Source organism: Manis pentadactyla, chromosome 2 (assembly GCF_030020395.1).
Source record: "Manis pentadactyla isolate mManPen7 chromosome 2, mManPen7.hap1, whole genome shotgun sequence".
In the NCBI taxonomy this organism is placed as follows: domain Eukaryota; kingdom Metazoa; phylum Chordata; class Mammalia; order Pholidota; family Manidae; genus Manis; species Manis pentadactyla.
The window spans coordinates 119,466,040-119,481,143 of NC_080020.1; the positions used below are offsets into that span (position 1 = coordinate 119,466,040).

Below are 15,104 nucleotides of genomic sequence, written 5' to 3' on the forward strand. Positions count from 1 at the left end.
CATGTACTATTTTGGCAAGAACTTATAATTTTAAAACAAAATTTTAAGTTAGGCCACATGGCATGCTTCTTAGAAAATATTTTCTTCACTTCATGCAGTACAAGGAATAAAATTATTTTGAGAAACTCAAGAAGCTCACTCTGGGAGAACTGAACAAGAGTCCCCTGGGACCAGTCTTTCCTTCTTCTAGAAAGAAGCTTTCTCAGCTCTTCCCATGGGAATTGCAGCTTTATTTCCTTTTCAGTGTCTATAAAAAGTCCAAGTACCTTTAGATACTGGGAAAACCGTTTGCCTCTTGTAAGCAGATAGCACCTCAAATAGAGACATCTGGATACTAAGCAGTCTCTTTATTCTAAAGTGACAAACTTCCAAGTTTGAACTACCGAAAGGAAACAGTAAGGAGGAGGGTCTTTCCAGTGAAAATCAGTATCTTTGCAGCAGCATTCTGGCTTTGTCAGCCATCTTTCCATGTCAGGGAAGGAAGACTGTGCATTCTTTTTATTATGATAAAATACATATGACACATAATTTACTATTTTAACCATTTTTAGGTGTATGACTCAGTGACATTTACTATGTTCACATGAATTAAACCACATTTTGTTTACTCATTTATTTGACAGTGAACTCCTAGGTTGATTCTACCTTTTGACTCTTGTGAGTAATGATGCTGGGAACATGGGTCAGCTGATGATCCATTTGAATTCCTACTTTCAATTCTTTGTGGTAAATGCTCAGATGTGAAATTGCTGTATCATAGAATAATAAAATGTTTACATTTTTGAAGAACAGTTACACCATTTGCCATAGCAGCTGAGTCATTTTACATTCCCATCCATATGTGTTCCAATTTCGACACATCCTCACCAATACTTTATTTTATTATTATTAAAGCTACCCTAAAGGGTATGGAATGGTATCTCATTGTGGTTTAGATTTGACCTTTTCTTTTTCAGTACCCTTTTCCATGTAAATTTTCATTTTCTCAATAAAGACTATTTCTTAACCCATACTATATAATATTGAAACATTTTCCTCAAAACTAGTGTATGGCATGTAGCAACACAATAGAAAGCTTTTTTCTATAGCAGCTGGAGATCTACAAAGATCCACCTTCCACAGAGTAGCTGTCACAAAGGGACCTATCTATTGGCCACATCAAAATTTTTTAGCAAGAAAATGACAGATTTTGTTGATTTTTTTAAAACCAACTTTTATATAATTAAATTGATGCATAAATTTAGTGATATACAGAATATACACACATACAGGTTTGTGCATGTGTGTGTAATTTCTTTCTTGAGAGAGAGGAAAGATGTCTAATATTTTATTTCTAAGGAGCCACTAAACCTTATTTTTGTCTTGGTCAATAACATTTTTTATTAAATATATATCATTTAGCTTAAAAAATTAATTCGTCTGATGCTTCTTGTAATAATATTGCTGTATTAATTCATCTATAACACCAAAGTTTTGAACAGTCATGACATGGAAGAAAGAAGTGTGATCATTACTTTTTAAAACTAGCAATAGTTATTCTCCTTAAGATCATTAAAAATGGGAAATGTTGGGGACAAATTTGCCGAGTGCCATTATTATTCACTCATCTTTTTTTGCCTCTGCACTACTTCCATAAAATGTTCCAGACTGTTTGTTGAGCATGGAAAGGGGAAACACAGCAAGCATTTTGTCCTGGAAAAATAGTAAAGCAGGTACAGTGAGGAAGCATATAGCTTTGGAACTAATGGAATCCAGGCTTGCCTACTGGACAAGTATATCCCAGAGAGAAGATAAAATCATAAGGGCATTAGACATCTTGAGGTAAGCATCTCAGTGTTCTGAAACAGACAATATATTTTTTATCTTTGAAATGTATATCTCATAATATAGACAGCTTCACACTTCTGTGGAAAGGTAAACGTTTTAAAGTGCATGTAAAGAATGTGAGCATTCCTTCATGTGTGTGTATGTGTGCGTGTGTTTTATACAGTTATTTCTGCTAGCAGAAATTTATTTGATATGAATTTCTCCATTTCACAACAAATATTTCTCAGCTGTTGGCTATCAATAAGGCAGGTTGTTTATGTCAGCACTTACTCTTACACCTAGTGTTTACATGTCTTCTTTTTTTGACTTTGACATAGATTTGGCAATACTTACACCACCTTTTCCTGCAGTGCTTGAAAAAAGTAATCATCTATTTTTCTTTTTTTTTAGATAATTATTTTTTTATGAAGGGTAGTTGACACACAGTATTACATTAGTTTCAGGTGTACAACACAGTGATTCAACATTTATATACATGATAATTCTAGGTACCAGCTATCACCATACCAAGTTGTTACAATATTTTGACTATATTCCTTATGCTATATATTACATCCCGGTTACTTATTTATTTTACAATTGGAAGTGTGTATTTTTTTTTTTTTTTGTGAGGGCATCTCTCATGTTTATTGATCAAATGGTTGTTAACAACAATAAAATTCTGTATAAGGGGGTCAATGCTCAATCCACAATCATTAATCCACTCCAAGCCTAATTTTCGTCAGTCTCCAATCTTCTGAAGCATAACGAACAAGTTCTTACATGGAGAACAAATTCTTACATAGTGAATAACTTACATGATGAACAGTACAAGGGCAGTCATCACAGAAACTTTCGGTTTTGCTCATGCATTATGAACTATAAACAATCAGTTCAAATATGAATATTCATTTGATTTTTATACTTGATTTACATGTGGATACCACATTTCTCTCTTTATTATTATTATTTTTAATAAAATGCTGAAGTGGTAGGTAGATACAAGATAAAGGTAGAAAACATAGTTTAGTGTTGTAAGAGAGCAAATGTAGATGATCAGGTGTGTGCCTGTAGACTATGTGTTAATCCAAGCTAGACAAGGGCCATAAAACATCCACGTATGCAGAAGATTTCTCTCAGAACGGGGAGAGGGGGGTTGGGTTCTAAGCCTCACCTCTGTTGATCCCCAATTTCTCACCTGATGGCCCCCCTGTGACTGTGCCTGTCTTAGGTTGTTCCTCCCTTGAGGAATCTTACCCATCTCTGGCTAACCAGTCATCTTCCGGGGCCATACAGGTAAATGTAAAGTTGGTAAGTGAGAGAGAAGCCTTATTGTTTGAAAAGGTTAGCTTTTTACTTCTTTGCAGATTTATGCCCTGTGGCTTCTATGCCCAGCATGAGTCTTGAGGTATTTTACCACTTGGAAGAATTATGATACTCGGTAAATTCGACATGTGGCACGAATTCTATTTAAGGGTTGTAATTAGGAAGGAAGAAGAAAAGCTATAGAAGTAGCAGATGGAAGAAAACATGGGAAGATTGATTATTTCTTTGACATATTTTTTTGTAGAGTAACTTCAGCATGTATAGGTTTTAAACTACTAATTAAATTGCACACACACATTAACATAATAGGAGTACAGTTACGTAACCAAAGCATACCTGTAATTACCATCCATCTCTAGTGAAACCAAGAAAACTAGTTAGGCACCTTAGGCATTTGTGAAAACTTATCTATGATATGGTGGATATTGTCCAACTGAACCTGAACAGTCTGAGAGAAATCAGACAAATTAAAACAGTCCATTCCTGGGGACTGTTCACATCCCATATGTTCTTTTACCAGTAAATAGTCTGTAGTTGAAAGATTTTGGAGCGCTACAATTTGCAGTTCTCCTAATTCTTGGTTGAGTTCTAACAGTATAGATCCAGTCAAATTTGTTGTTTTACTGTATGCACAGGCCAGCTTACATATCTCCTTCTTCATTCCCATGGCAAGTCCAGGAACTGGTGGGGTGAGTGCATCTACACCTGTAGCAGTGAGTGGATCTTTGTTGGTGTTTTTTGATGATCATCTTCTGGCATGAGTCTTCCCGAGAGTGCTGATGTTGGAAGTTCTTTTTCATATCATATCGTAGTTCACTTGTGGGGTAGCCAAATTAGGCTATGATCCTCTGTATAAACACAAACAGGCGCTTTGCATACACTTTTATATGCCCTTTATATCATTGTGTGGAACTCATTGGAGGTCACCACACAGGAACTGCTTTTTTTTTTTTATCATTAATCTACACTTACATGATGAATATTTTGTTTACTAGGCTCTCCCCTATACCAGGTCCCCCCTATAAACCCCTTTACAGTCACCATCCATCAGTGTAGCAAAATGTTGTAGAATCACTACTTGTCTTCTCTGTGTTGTACAGCCCTCCCCTTTCTCCCACATCCCCATGCATGCTAATCTTAGTACCCCCCTTTTTCTCCCCCCCTTATCCCTCCCTACCCACCCATCCTCCCCAGTCCCTTTCCCTTTGGTACCTGTTAGTCCATTCTTGAGTTCTATGATACTGCTGCTGTTTTGTTCCTTCAGTTTTTCCTTTGTACTTGTATTCCACAGATGAGTGAAATCATTTGGTATTTCTCTTTCTCTGCTTGGCTTATTTCACTGAGCATAATACCCTCCAGCTCCATCCATGTTGCTGCAAATGGTAGGATTTGCCCTTTTCTTATGGCTGAGTAGTATTGCATTGTGTATATGTACCACATCTTCTTTATCCATTCATCTATTGATGGACATTTAGGTTGTTTCCAATTCCTGGCTATTGTAAATAGTGCTGCGATAAACATAGGGGTGCACTGATCTTTCTCATACTTGATTGCTGCATTCTTAGGGTAAATTCCTAGGAGTGCAATTCCTGGGTCAAATGGTAGGTCTGTTTTGAGCATTTTGATGTACCTCCATACTGCTTTCCACAATGGTTGAACTAACTTACATTCCCACCAGCAGTGTAGGAGGGTTCCCCTTTCTCCACAGCCTCGCCAACATTTGTTGTTCTCTGTCTTTTGGATGGCAGCCGTCCTTACTGGTGTGATGTGATACCTCATTGTAGTTTTAATTTGCATTTCTCTGATAATTAGCGATATGAAGCATCTTTTCATGTGTCTGTTCGCCATCTTTATTTCTTTTTTGGAAAACCGTCTGTTCAGTTCCTCTGCCCATTTTTTAATTGGGTTATTTGGTTTTTGTTTGTTGAGGTTTGTGAGCTCTTTATATATTTTGGACGTCAAGCCTTTATCGGATCTGTCATTTTCAAATATATTCTCCCATACTGTAGGGTTCCTTTTTGTTCTATTGATGGTGTCTTTTGCTGTACTGAAGCTTTTCAGCTTAATATAGTCCCACTTGTTCATTTTTGCTGTTGTTTTCCTTGCCTGGGAGATATGTTCAAGAAGAGGTCACTCATGTTTATGTCTAAGAGGTTTTTGCCTATGTTTTTTTCTAAGAGTTTAATGGTTTCATGACTTACATTCAGGTCTTTGATCCATTTTGAGTTTACTTTTGTATATGGGGTTAGACAATGGTCCAGTTTCATTCTCCTACATGTAGCTGTCCAGTTTTGCCAGCACCATCTGTTGAAGAGACTGTCATTTCGCCATTGTATGTCCCTGGCTACTTTATCATATATTAATTGACCATATATGTTTGGGTTAATGTCTGGATTCTCTAGTCTGTTCCATTGGTCTGTGGCTCTGTTCTTGTGCCAGTACCAAATTGTCTTGATTACTATGGCTTTACAATAGAGCTTGAAGTTGGGAATGAGATCCCCCCTACTTTACTCTTCTTTCTCAGGATTGCTTTGGCTATTCGGGTTCTTTGGTGTTTCCATATGAATTTTTGAATCATTTGTTCCAGTTCATTGAAGAATGTTGCTGGTAGTTTCATAGGGATTGCATCAAATCTGTATATTGCTTTGGGCAGGATGGCCATTTTGACGATATTAATTCCTCCTAGCCACAAGCATGGGATGTGTTTCCCTCTGTTAGTGTCCCCTTTAATTTCTCTTAAGAGTGACTTGTAGTTTTCAGAGCATAAGACTTTCACTTCTTTGATTAGGTTTATTCCTAGGTATTTTATTTTTTGGATGAATTGTGAATGGAGTTGTTTTCCTGATTTCTCTCTCTGTTGGTTCATTGTTAGTGTATAGGAAAGCCACAGTGTTCTGTGTGTTGATTTTCTATCCTACAACTTTGCTGTATTCCGATATAAGTTATAGTAGTTTTGGGGAGGAGTCTTTAGGGTTTTTTACATACAGTATCATGTCATCTGCAAATAGTGACAGTTTAACTTCTTCTTTACCAATCTGGATTCCTTGTACTTTTTTGATTTGTCTGATTGCCGTGGCCAGGACCTCCAGTACTATGTTAAAGAACAGTGGGGAGAGTGGGCATCCCGTCTAGTTCCCTATCTCAGAGGAAAAGCTTTCAGCTTCTCGCTGTTCAATATAATGTTGGCTGTGGGTTTTTCATAGATGGCCTTTATTATGTTGAGGTACTTGCCCTCTATTCCCATTTTGCTGAGAGTTTTTATCATGAATGGATGTTGAACTTTGTTAAATGCTTTTTCAGCATCTATGGAGTTGATCATGTGGTTTTTGTCTTTCTTTTTGTTGATGTGGTGGATGATGTTGATGGACTTTCGAATGTTGTACCATCTTTGCATCCCTGGGATGAATCCCACTTGGTCATGGTGTATGATCCTTTTGATGTATTTTTGAATTCTGTTTGCTAGTATTTTAATGAGAATTTTTGCATCTACGTTCATCAGGGATATTGGTCTGTCGTTTTCATTTTTGGTGGGGTATTTGCCTAGTTTTTGTATTAGGGTGATGTTAGCTTCATAGAATGAGTTTGGGAGTATACCCTCCTCTTCCATTTTTTGGAAAACTTTAAGGAGAATGGGTACTATGACTTCCCTGTATGTCTGATACAATTCCGAGGTAAATCCGTCTGGCCCGGGGGTTTTGTTCTTTGGTAGTTTTTTGATTACCACTTCAGTTTCGTTGCTGGTAATTGGTCTGTTTAGATTTTCTGCTTCTTTCTGGGTCAGTCTTGGAAGGTTGTATTTTTCTAGGAAGTTGTCCATTTCTCCTAGGTTCCCCAGCTTGTTAGCATATAGGTTTTCATAGTAGTCTCTAATAATTTGTATTTCTGTGGGGTCCGTCGTGATATTTCCTTTCTCGTTTCTGATACTGTTGATTTGTGTTGACTCTCTTTTCCTCTTAATAAGTCTGGCTAGAGGCTTATCCATTTTGTTTATTTTCTTGAAGAACCAGCTCTTGGTTTCACTGATTTTTGCTATTGTTTTATTCTTCTCAATTTTATTTATTTCTTCTCTGATCTTTATTATGTCCTTCCTTCTGCTGACCTTAGGCCTCATTTGTACTTCTTTTTCCAATTTTGATAATTGTGACATTAGACCATTCATTTGGGATTGTTCTTCCTTTTTAAAATATGCTTGGATTGCTATAAACTTTCCCCTGAAACTGCTTTTGCTGTGTCCCACAGAAGTTGGGGCTTAGTGTTGTTGTTGTCATTTGTTTCCATATATTGCTGGATCTCCATTTTGATTTGGTCATCGATCCATTGATTATTTAGGAGCGTGTTGTTAAGCCTCCATGTGTTTGTGAGCCTTTTTGCTTTCTTTGTACAGTTTATTTCTAGTTTTATGCCTTTGCGGTCTGAAAAGTTGGTTGGTAGGATTTCAATCTTTTGGAATTTACTGAGGCTCTTTTTGTGGCCTAGTATGTGGTCTATTCTGGAGAATGTTCCATGTGCACTTGAGAAGAATGTGTATCCTGTTGCTTTTGGATGTAGAGTTCTGTAGATGTCTATTAGGTCCATCTGTTGTAGTGTGTTGTTCAGTGCCTCTGTGTCCTTACTTATTTTCTGTGTGATGGATCTGTCCTTTGGAGTGAGTGGTGTGTTGAAGTCTCCTAGAATGAATGCATTGCATTCTATTTCCTCCTTTTGTTCTGTTAGTATTTGTTTCAGATATGTTGGTGCTCCTGTGTTGGGTGCATATATATTTAGAATGGTTATATCTTCTTTTTGGACTGAGCCCTTTATTATTATGTAATGTCCTTCTTTATGTTTTGTTACTTTCTTTATTTTGAAGTCTGTTTTGTCTGATACCAGAATTGCAACCCCTGCTTTCTTCTCTTTGTTGTTTGCATGAAATATCTTTTTACATCCCTTGACTTTAAGTCTGTGAATGTCTTTGGGTTTGAGGTGAGTCTCTTGTAAGCAGCATATGGATGGATCTTGCTTTTTTATCCATTCTATTACTGTGTCGTTTGATTGGTACCTTCAGTCCATTTACATTTAGGGTGATTATTGAAAGGTGTGAACTTATTGCCATTGCAGGCTTTAAGTTTGTGGTTACCAAAGGTTCAGGGTTAGCTTCTTTACTATCTTACTGTCTAACTTAACTCGCTTGTTGAGCTTTTATAAATGCATTCTGATTCTTTATTTTTATTTTTCTCCCTTCTTATTCCTCCTCCTCCCTTCTTCATATGTTGGGTGTTTTGTTCTGTGCTCTTCTTAGGAGTGCTCCCATCTAGAGCAGTCCCTGTAGGATGCCCTGTAGAGGTGGTTTGTGGGAGGCAAATTCCCTCATCTTTTGCTTGTCTGGGAATTGTTTAATCCCTCCTTCATATATAAATGATATTCGTGCTGTATACAGCAGTCTTTGTTCGAGCCCCTTCTGTTGCATTAAGTATATCATGCCATTCTCTTCTGACCTGTAGGGTTCCTGTTGAGAAGTTTGATGATAGCCTAATGGGTTTTCCTTTGTAGGTAACCTTTTTTTTCTCTCTGGCTGCCTTTAATACTTTGTCCTTTTCTTTGATCTTTGCCATTTTAATTATTATGTGTCTTTGTGTTGCCCTCCTTGGATCCCTTGTCATGGGAGTTCTGTGTACCTCTGTGGTCTGAGAGGCCATTTCTTCCCTTAGTTTGGGGAAGTTTTCGGCAATTATTTCTTCAAAGACACTTTCTATCCCTTTTTCTCTCTCTTCTTCTTCTGGTATCCCTATAATGCATATATTGTTCCTTTTCGATTGGTCACAGAGTTCTCTTAAAATTCTTTCATTCCTGGAGATCCTTTTATCTCTCTCTGCATCAGCTTCTCTGTGTTCCTGTTCTCTGTTTTCTAGTCCATTAATGGTCTCTTTCATCTCGTCCATTCTGTTTTGAAGTCCTTCCAGAGCTTGTTTTCTTTCTGTATTCTCCTTCCTTAGTTCTTGCATATTTCTCTGCAAGTCCATCAGCATGGTTATGACTTTTGTTTTGAATTCTTTTTCAGGAAGACTGGCTAAATCTATCTCCCCAGATTCCTTCTCAGGGGAAGATGTAGCAGATGCTGAAGCTGTCTGGGTTAGTCTTGTCTGGATCATATTTTTTTGCCTTTTCATGTTGACAGGTGATATTGACTGTCAGCTGGGAGGGCCAAACTTTTCACTTGCTACTGGCCTTTCTTTACTGGGACAACTGTGACCCCTAGTGGCTTGTGTTGGGTAATTGCATGTAGGTTGGGTCTTTGTGTCTTGCCCGGCCGAAGTGTAGGAATTTTCGTTTCTGTGGGCATTTTGCCTTAGGCTGTTTCTCTTTTTTCCCAGCACCCGGAGGGCAATGGCCGGGGGGGGGCGCTGTTTGGCTGTTTACCTCTGTGAGGGGTCTCAGAGATGTTGCCCAGGGGGTTATGCGCCCGGAGTTCCCTGTAATTTCCAGCCACTGGGCTGTGACCTGTGTTGTTTCCATCTAGCTGTTAAATCTCTGTCCCTTTAAGACTTTCAAAAAGCACTGGCTTTTCTTTGTCCCAGGGGCATCAGCTTCGGCACCCGCTCAGAGGTCTTGCTGTCCTGTTTCCCTAGTTTCCTGCCCTCCACGCATGCACTGTGTCTGCGCTCTGGTGCTGGTGGCTGGGGCTGGGTGTTTAGCAGTCCTGGGCTCCCTCTCCCTCCTGCAGGGAGCTGGTGGGAGGTGTGCTCGGGTCCCGCCGGGCCGGGGGTTGTATATTACCCCTTTCACCAGGCTCTCGGCTCTCGCGCGTGTGGATGTAGTCAGACTGTTGTCCTGTGTCTTATGGTGTCTCTTTTAAGATTAGTTGTATTTGTTGTATTTTCAAAAATATATATGTTTTTGGGAGGAGATTCCCACTGTCCTACTCACGCTGCCATGGTGGCTCCACCTCTCATCTATTTTTCTATATAGCTTCTATGTATACTTAGGGTAGTCAAAGTATGTGTAGAAAACTAACATGAACTTTTGATCTTGCTTATGTTTTGTCCTTATGGAGGTTTAAAACAATGTTTTAAAATTCCCTGCAAAAATGTCCTTCTAAGTTGCTGATTGTTAGCGAGAACATGTATGTAAATTAAGGATGATAAGGATTTTAACTGCCTTGAAATTATGTGATATCCCTTTTGACATCAATGTTACAATAAAACCATTTACCTATGATTCACTTGGGAAATTATGTCATTACAAATCATTTTATTTTTCAGTCAAAAATCATAAATTTTACAATGCTAGGAAATATTATTTTGCCAAAAATAGAGTAAGCCAGTTTTGATCTGAATGTATATTTTTAAGCTTGAAATTAGATTACCTATAGGAATAAATGCCTTTATTTTCACAGGAGATTATATCACATTTTAGAGTAAGTCAGTCAATATTTTAAAGGTTAAATAACATTTCAGTGAGGTCAACTCCCTCTCTGAATTTTGTGGACCTTCTCCCAATTTCTCTATTGAAGAAGCATAAAAGTGAAAATTTTATTTGGAGAACACAGAGAAGGCACATTACATCAAAGGACAGAGGTACTCTTAAGTGGCAATCTTAGTCCATTTCTATTGACATATCAACATGAATTCGGGAAACAAATTCAGAAGCTGTTATTGTGAATATTTTAAAGACAACAAAATTTCAGAACAATTGTGTTTTAAAGCCTTAAGAATTATAGAAAATATATTGAAACTGAAGTAAAGAATGACATGTTGAGTAAAAAGTGTGGTTGGATTCCAAAATGAGAGCCTTGGTAGGAAACAATATTCATTTATTTATTAGTGCAAGTATGTGGGGATTTGTTTTTGTTAGAAAACTGATCAAACAGCTTGGAGTGTGTGAAGGATAAACCAAGTCACTGTTTAAAGGCATTAAAGTCATCCTTAATTTTTACCCACTGTAGACTCAGAAGTATACTGTATACAAAACCTCAGTTTCTTATTTAGGGTTGCTTGGTAAAATATTTTTCTGACATAGTATTTGAAGTAATTAGAAATGATTTTACTTCTTGTTCTTTTGTGTGTGACATTTGTGCACCCCTTTAACCATTATAAGGCTGATGTTTCAGTAGGAATTCAGCATTAAAAGTTTCAGTTAAACCTATTTATATTGATCAAATATGTCAAAGATGACACACAAACACGTTCGTGAAATTGTAAGTTGTGAACCAATAAAATGGCTAATAACACATTTGCTTATTTAACTTAAAGAACTTCATGTGCATTTTGATCTTGCTTTATTGCATTACACCTATCTGAACATCAATGCTCTAATCATTCTTATGTGAAGCTAAATTCTATAGCAAGTTTTTAGTTTTCTGCCCAATACTGTCAAATACTAGTTCGTTTATTTGTCTTTGTCAAATTACTGTGCATTTAAAAATGTTTATTTTAGAAAATTTGAGCAATCTTTGCTTGCACAGAATGAAAAACTTTGAAGTTTAAGATGGATTATACAAAAGAACACATGCTTGTCTTTTCAAAGGAGAGTGATTTTAAAAGCTAATGACTTAACAAAGGTTTTGTGAAGATCAAATGCTTCTTGAATGCCCCTTCCTTTGAGTGGTGACTTCCAAATTAATTGGAAGCATGCTAAGTGGTTCTATATTAATGATGAAAAAAAATCAACTTCAAATTATTTGAACTGGTTCCTTAAATTTTATATTAATATATCTCAGCACATTATATAACTTGAAAATGTCTGGTGAATTACCCAGATTAAGCTCATCCAAAGAGGAGATAATGCATTTCTATCCTCATTTGTGGTAATTGAAACAATGGCTATGTTAGACTAAAAAAAGAAATGTACTTTGACAGTATTAAGATACTGTTGTATGTGAAAGTAACATTTTACCGAAGAGAAGCAGATGTATTTTTCTACTAGTCCTGATTTAGAGCTTTTTGTACAGGATGTATCTCTTTTGTCTGGAAATGGCCTCCGCCACAGAACTCTGTGGGTTTACTCCAAATTCACCTCTCATGGGGGCCACGCAATGCACTCTGAAAACTACTTGATCTGTTACATTTTTTTCATAACACCAGTTTTTAATCTATTATCTTATTTACTCTTTTATTTTTAATATTGTTTATTGATTGCCTCCCCAGTCTCTGCCAGAATTTTGAAATTCCTCAAAGACAAAAACATTTGTTTGTCTTCTTAGACAATCTTGCCCCAGGACCTAAAACAATTTTTGGAATGTAGTCAGATCTCAGAACCTGTGTCAAATAAAAGAATCAGTGATCTATGAGAAGGATGTCTTTTGCTGTCATAATCACAGAAAAATATGTAATGTCTACGAAACAACAATAACTAATCACATGGGAAGGACAGGCTGAAATGAAAAGTAACAATAAGATAAAATATGGATTTATGCCATTAAAAAAAAACACTGTTAAGAAAATAAAACCACAACCTAAAAATTATACCACAATACAGGATATTAGACAAAAAGAGCATTAATATAATTATAAATGCTATAGCAATAAACCTCTTTTGGTTAAATTCCTCAATAAAGAGACAAAATACAAAGTTTAAATTTAAAAGAGAAAAGATCTAGGAGTGTGGAGACAGTTGAAACCAAATTAACAAATATCTGGAAAAAAAGTTAAAATTTTGACAAAATAATGTTAATTATAAATATTATATGCAGCAAAGAATATTTAAAAAGTAATAAAGAATAAAAGAAATGTCCATAGATACTGACAAATATAACAGTCAAAAAAGGGATATGATTAGCCTGAAACCACTGAATATCAAAAAAAAAATGATCAGAAATATAAAGAGAAGTTAATGAAAGTTCAATGATAGTGAGAAGAAAAAAAACCTCAACATCATATAAAGGTAATAGATTAAGGAAACAGAGGTAATTGAATTATTAAACCATAAGCTGCTGTTTTCAAACTATCTAACATATCCATCTCCCATTTTTCCAACATACTTTGGACATTTTAAAATAAATCACAGCAGTTTGAAAATGTATAAATAAAAAGGGTTTATATCACACTTCCTTAAAACAATGATATAAAACTAGTAATAAGATTTGGTAAAATAGATATTATAAAAACACATATTTCTGAATATTTGTATAAAAGAAAATAGAAGCTGTGTTTAGATTTCTTATAAATATTTAAGCCAGTTATGTACCTCAAAACTGAAGCATATGGCCCATTTATAAAACTGTTTGCCAAATCTACAAAAACTGAACATACATGATCATCAATTCCACTTCTATTTGCATAAACCTGAACCCAAAAGCAGTGCATCCGTAAGTTCGCTAAAAGGTATGCACTAGAATATTCAAGAGTATTATTTGTAAGCCCAAACTGGGAGCTACCCACATAAATGTCTAGTCACATGAGAAGCCATAAAAAATTGAGGAATATTCACACAATGAGAATCAATTATCTATAACATACATAATGCATAATTTATTAATATTAAGCAGCATAAAAAGGACATTAATCTTCAGTTTTAGAAATCCAGAGAGTACATAACTATGATTGTGATAAGAATGTTCTAGTTAGATAGTGTTCAACTTTGAGGTGAGTGACTAAACAGGTATTTTCTCATGAAAACAGTCCCTAGAAATCAGTTTGGATCTTTCGATACCAAAAACATCTTTTTTGACACCAAAAGATGAACGCTTTTGGTACTGGCACTATCTCAATAGAAACTTATAAGTACATAGAAATTTAAAACATCATTCCCATATATTGCTTTTTATAAATAATTCATTAAGAATAAGTAGAAAAAATTTTGATCATCACCTGCTTTACAAAAGAAAAAAATACCTATTTTTCAAAACTTCTAAGATCACTCAAGAAAACAAAACTCTAGACACAGAGAAACAATAGGAAATTAACATCGATAAAATAAGTGATAAATTAAAAATAAATGATTTAACATTAGCTGTTTATACTAGTTTGGTGGGCTCCATGACAATGAATTCTTCTATGAAGTGGATGAAGAATACATTCAGAGCAAATTCAGTCTTAATGAAAAGATGCGTCACTGTTAACAAGCTCTAGACACTATCTTAGACTTGGAGCCTGATGAAGATGTGGAAGTCAACCACACCCAGTGTGACCTGACTGAGCAGACTGCCCAGATGCTTTATGGATTGATGGATGCCTGCCATGTCCTTGACAACCACATCACCCAGATGGGGGAAAAGTATCAGCAGGGAGACTTTGGCTACTGTCTTCATGTGTACTATTAAAAGCAGCCAATGGTTCTCCTCACCCTTTAGAGCATACCAGGTGAGACTATGGTGAAGCTCTACACTCCCAAGTGCATGGATGTGTACACACCCAAGGCGCCACCACAACGACCATGTCTATTTTGGCACCAGTTCCCTCATATGGTCTTCATGGCACATCCCAACTGCCAGTCTAAGCCAACCATCCACCAATTCATACCGAGGACCTACAGTTTCAATATCCATCCAAAGGTTTCCCAGCTGCAATTCCAAGCCACCAATAACTTCAGGAGTCCAGTCAAGACAATTCAATGATTCCCTATCCCACAGTTTCTCAGTCCTTAGCACCTCTTTTCCTTTGCTGCCACCCTTCCAGGAACACTATGATTTTTACTTTAAATTAAAGGAGTCATTATTGTAGTGGGAATATGAAATAAAGTGGAAGAAAAGGCAACTTAAAAAAAGCATTTATTCAAAATTTATATAAAATCTTGTCAGATATCTCCAGGAAAAATATTTAAAGGGAAGGGCTTCATGTATCCTGATATAGAAATTACAAAGTGATAAGGTACTGTTGATAATTCCATACTAATATATTTATTAAATAAAATTGATTATTTTTATACATTAGAAAAATTGATTAATGAAGAAGAATACTGAACATTCAATAATAAAGGTTTCTTTTTTTAATTTAACAAAAATTACCATGTAGCAAAGATACAGAAATTGTATGGCTTTAGAAAGCAATGTTTTGTAT

The 15,104-nt window shown here is 36.1% G+C and overlaps 1 pseudogene; it reads left to right on the forward strand.

Moving 5' to 3' along the window:
* The window catches only part of LOC118923465 (casein kinase II subunit beta-like), a 30,842-nt pseudogene extending 16,180 nt beyond the window's left edge, over positions 1 to 14,662 (forward strand).
* Positions 14,663 to 15,104: the final 442 nt, after the last annotated feature.